The sequence below is a fragment of the Lepus europaeus genome, chromosome 14 (assembly GCF_033115175.1).
Source record: "Lepus europaeus isolate LE1 chromosome 14, mLepTim1.pri, whole genome shotgun sequence".
In the NCBI taxonomy this organism is placed as follows: Eukaryota; Metazoa; Chordata; class Mammalia; order Lagomorpha; family Leporidae; genus Lepus; species Lepus europaeus.
In genome coordinates, this window is record NC_084840.1 from 57,053,501 (window position 1) to 57,058,615 (window position 5,115).

The following is a 5,115-nucleotide window of genomic DNA, read 5'->3' on the forward strand; positions in this document are numbered from 1 at the left end:
AGGACTTGGGCCATCCTCTGCTGCTTTCCCAGGCCATAGCAGAGAGCTGGATTGGAAGTGGAGAGGTTGGGACTCGAACAGGCACTCATATGGGATGCTGGCGCTGCAGGCTGAGGCTTTAACCCACTGTGCCACAGTGCTGGCCCCTCATCCCATCATCTTAAAAGGATTTTATGTTTTCCATTTCCTTGAGAGTTATCTGAATTTTTTCCTGTGTTTCATATATTTTTATTATACTTCAGTGTATCCTTCATTTTTTTTTTATTTATATTTTTAGGCTCTAAATTTTTTAAGCTTTTATTTAATAAATATAAATTTTCAAAGTACAACTTTTGGATTATAGTGGCTTTTTCCCCTCATAATCACCCTCCCACCCTCAACTATCCCCTCCCCTACTCCCTCTCCCATCCCATTCTTCATCAAGATTCATTTTTAATTCTCTTTATAAACAGAAGATCAATTTAGTATATACTAAGTAAAGATTTCAACAGTTTGCACCCACACAGATACATAAAGTGGAAAGTACTGTTTGAGAACTAGTTATACCGTTAATTCACATAGTAAAACACATTAAGGACAGAAATCTTACATGGGGAGTAAGTGCACAGTGACTCCTGTTGTTGATTTAACAATTGACACTCTTATTTATGACATCAGTAATCACCTGAGGCTCTTGTCATGAGCTGTCAAGGCCATGGAAGTCTCTTGAGTTCGACAACTCCGATCTTATTTAGACAAGGCTATAGTCAAAGTGGAAGTTTTCTCCTCCCTTCAGAGAAAGGTACCTCTTTCTTTGATGGCCCATTTTTTCTGCTGGGATCCCACTCACAGAGATTTTATTTATTTATTTATTTATTTTTTTGCCAGAGTGTCTTGGCTTTCCTTGCCTGAAATACTCCCATAGGTTTTTTAGCCAGATCCGAATCGCTTCTTGGCCTTTTGGCTAAAATCAAGTGTAGTATTGCTCCTTTCATATTTTGTCAATCAAAAATGGGATCATTTCAGTTTACAGGTACTTTTGCAATGAGTTTGAAGAAAAATGCTGAGCATTTTTTTTTAAATATAGTGAACATACTTTTTACAATCAAGTTTATTCTCTTCCCCATTATTGCAGATAATCTATTTTTATTCAAAACCACATCCACATCTTTATCTGCATCTTCACTGACATATTTCAAGAGGGAAGACATCTCACTTAGGGACTTTATGCATAGATTTCTGCAATACGACAACAGATGTGAAAAAAGCCATTCAATTTGTTCCTAAGAAGGCCCTAGAGTGTGAGAGACGAGCCAGCAATCTTGTTCATTCCCAATGCAGGTCCATGTAATAGCATAACCGCTGAGTGGTTAGCTTTTTCCCAAAGACAGTTAATAACGATAAGAAAAAAGATTCCCCCTAGAAACTATTGTTTTTTCAAAGTCCAGAAGAATGTTTTTAATTTCTCTACTTTCAGTGTAAAAGTAGATGATCATTTCTGAGGAAGAACATTAATGATTATAAAAGAAAATGGATAATTTCTCCACAATGCTCCAACCACAACACTCCTTCCCCAGTCCATGGCATTATTTTCAATATTGAAGCCTATACATGTTTAGTATATTTTGAAGACATACAGACAATCTAAACATGTACACCCAGTTACCAATGTTAAAAAGCAACCTTAAAAATTTTAGAAGTTTTATATAGAAAAATTGAGAAGATAAACTATAATGTTCTTATATACCCCAACCTAGCTTTTACTCATGTTACATTAGTATTGTGAAAATTTTTACAATGAATTAATATTGATATATTATTAACTAAAGCCTATCATTTATTAATATGTGTTTAGTTTTTAATTAATGTCTTTTCCTGTTACAGGATCCCATTCAGGATATCACAATACATTTGGTCATCAATTCGCCTTAGATTCCTCTTGGCTTGTTTTTGATATCCTTGAAATTTTGGATAGGACTAGTCAGATAATTTGTAAAACTCTTCTTCTCTTCTCACAATTAGAATTTATCTGATGTTTTTCTCATGGTTAAAGTGGGGTTATGGGTTTTGAGAACAAAGACCACAGAAGTAAAATGCTGTATTTTGTCACACCCTATCAAGGTTACAGTCCGCAAACATAATGCAACAGTTAGTATTAATAAAATTATTAATGTTTAAAATCCTTTTTGGTAATACAATTTTGATTTCTTCAGGTCACATTCTTGTTTATATATGCCCTTCACACATAAAACATGATTTTTCCTATGTAGTTATCCCTTAACCAGACTATACATGACTTTGTCTACTTAATTTTACTTAGACACATTCTCCCCATTTTCTAATTGTTTTCTTGTTCTTCAGAAAATTTCTTCACAATTGTGTATCTCTGTCTGGTACTTTGGTGCCTCAAAACACGGCATGAAAATTTTGCTTAACTTCATTCTTGTAAGTAGGCAGCATCAGTGGCTCTACTTTCAATCCAAAATTGCACTGTGTGTTACAAGCTTATTTACATGTCTATTTTACTTTTGTTTTATTACAGTGAATATGTTCTAACATAGTAAAATTATATTGGTTTATGATTGTCAAAAATTCTTACTAATGAATTAAAATATTTTTCAATAACTTTTGGAAGGGAGCCTCCTTCTTGACGACTAATTAGGTTTTCTATACATTATCCCACCCTCTGGAACAAATTCCACTTACAAAAGCATTATTTCAGTATATCACATTGAATTGGTTTGCCTCAAATTGCCCATGATTACATTAATTCTCAAAGCTTGTTTTTTTTAAATTGTTCATTTCTTATTCCATTTCCATAATATACTATTCTACAATTATTAATTGAATACAACTAGACCTCAGTCATCATTCCAAATGCTGATGACAGGGTGAAAACAGGATGGAAAAAACAAATTAGCAAAAATTCCCATATACACAACTGTACCCAAATGCACACCAACAAAGGATATATAGATGATGTATATGTTTACACTCAATGTGGAACTGTGGTCTTTGTACTTTTGTTTGTTGAATTTAATGTTTATTTTTGCATTCAGCCTATGACTACAGAGTGGACTGAAACTGTTTTTGGAAAAATTAAAGAAATAAAAGAAAGGGAAGAAGGAAGAATGGAGGGAGGGAAATGGGGAGGCGGAGAGTTATGGTTATCTTAGAATTATACCCATGAAACACATGAAGTATGTTCCATTTATATTAATAAAAATTTTTAAAAGACATTTTCCTACTTTTAGATTATTATGATTGTGTATGCTGTCCAAATATGTAGGACCACATTTTTAATATTTACCAACACAGTTACAGAACTAGACAGAGGAAAGGATAAGAAGCAAAAGAATTGTTCTATTAATTTTCAAAATCTCTAACAGTTCACAGTTACTATCTAGTTTGTGAGAGTGTTTTTCAATATATCCTTGCTAGTAATTGTTGAATGAAAGGCTTTTCCAATTTACAAGTACAAATCACAGCCTAATGTTTTAGATGGTACTCGTCAATGTTTTAGGTGGTACCTTTCAAATAAAATTGAGCATCTTTATATGGACCATCTTTATATGGATGATGATCTTATTTCTTCTTTTGTACTAAGAAGTGTCATAATGATATGTAATATAATGCATGTAATTTTAAGGGAAAGGTTTATTGTCAGCTTGGGGAAGTCCAGTGGGCCAGGGGGAGAAGACAAGAGAGTGAGAAAGAGCAATCAGGAGAGCCACAGGTGCGGGAAGCAGGTGCTATTATACCTTTGCAGAGGAAAGGGAAATAGGAACAGCAAATCCCATTAGGGTGGGAGTAGAGCTGAAACCTGTGGTTGGGTCACCTCGCTTGAAGAAATGGTGACAGGGGCAAGAGCCCAAGATGGTGTCCATGGCACGAATTGTGTCACAGATAAGACGGCTCCATTTTACTAGCATCCCCCCCCCCTTTTGTTTCTTAACATGTAATATTTAAAAATCTATATTCGACCCTTAGGTCTTTCAAATCAGCATTTTATCTTGATTCAGCTATTTTTATCTAATAAAACAAGGAAGATTTCACCAAAGCCCTCAGTAACATCATTTTTTCTCTTTTCTCTCCTTAAGCTATTCTAAATTTGGTATTTACCATCCCCAGGCACTTTTGAAAGCTACTGAAGACATATGTCTACATAAAAATACATATTACTTACAAGTAACAATATGGAAATAGTGTAACATTGTCTCCCTCTGAAATTCCTATTTGCTTTTGCTAGATCTTTTTGGAAGATACATTTATCCAGGTTGACATCTGAGCCAAACTCCAATCATTTATGGTATTCCATGTTATCCACATACCATAATTTATTTATCTCATCTCTTACTGAGTACTATTTGTTTCCATTTTTTTCATTAGTATAAACAAAGTTGCCATTAAAACATTAACATCTAGTAGTAAAAGTGCTTTATTGTATAATTCTAAATTATACAGTAATTTTGAGTTAAGTATACAAAATCGCTCACCTCCAACCATAGCATGAAGGCACTACCTGCTTCCCAATTTTGCAAACATTTCAACAACCATTTACATGAAATGTCTGTTGTCTCTTCCCACATTTCCACTAGGTTGTCTTTTTACTGCTCTAAGAATTTTCTACATATTCTGAGAATGCCAGTCCTAGGTCAGTTGTGTGTGTTGCAGGTGAATTTTTTGCAAGCTCTGACTTCTTGCTCCATTTACTATTTCTCTTTGTGTGTCACAAATATGCTTAAATGTATCGGTCTTTTTAAAAAAAATTGTCTGATTTTTGCATCTTGTGTAATAAAGGTCCATATTTCCTATGTTGATAAAGACATTCTGCATCTTGTATTCCTTTTTTTAAAAGCTAGTATTTAATAGACTTGGATTTCATTTCTAAGTTGGTGTGAGGCAATAAACTAAAAATTTTTCTTTGTTTTTATGTATACCCAGTTTTTCAAGCAGCACTGATTAACTTGTCTGCTCTTTTCAAAACTTCTAGTTAAAAAGAGACACAAAGGCACACAGATTTCTTCCATCTACTCATTCATTCTTCAAATGCCCCCAAGAGCTACTAATGGACCAGGCCAAAATCAGGAGCCTGGAACTCTACTTGGGTCTACCATATGGGTGGTTAGGACCCAA

At 34.2% G+C, this 5,115-nt stretch overlaps 1 non-coding gene across 1 annotated transcript; it reads left to right on the forward strand.

The window, feature by feature from the left end:
• Nucleotides 1-923: 923 nt before the first annotated feature.
• On the forward strand, nucleotides 924-1,106 carry LOC133774074 (U2 spliceosomal RNA). The gene has a single exon (XR_009868043.1). It is a non-coding gene; the product is annotated as a U2 spliceosomal RNA (small nuclear RNA).
• The last annotated feature ends 4,009 nt before the right edge of the window (nucleotides 1,107-5,115 follow it).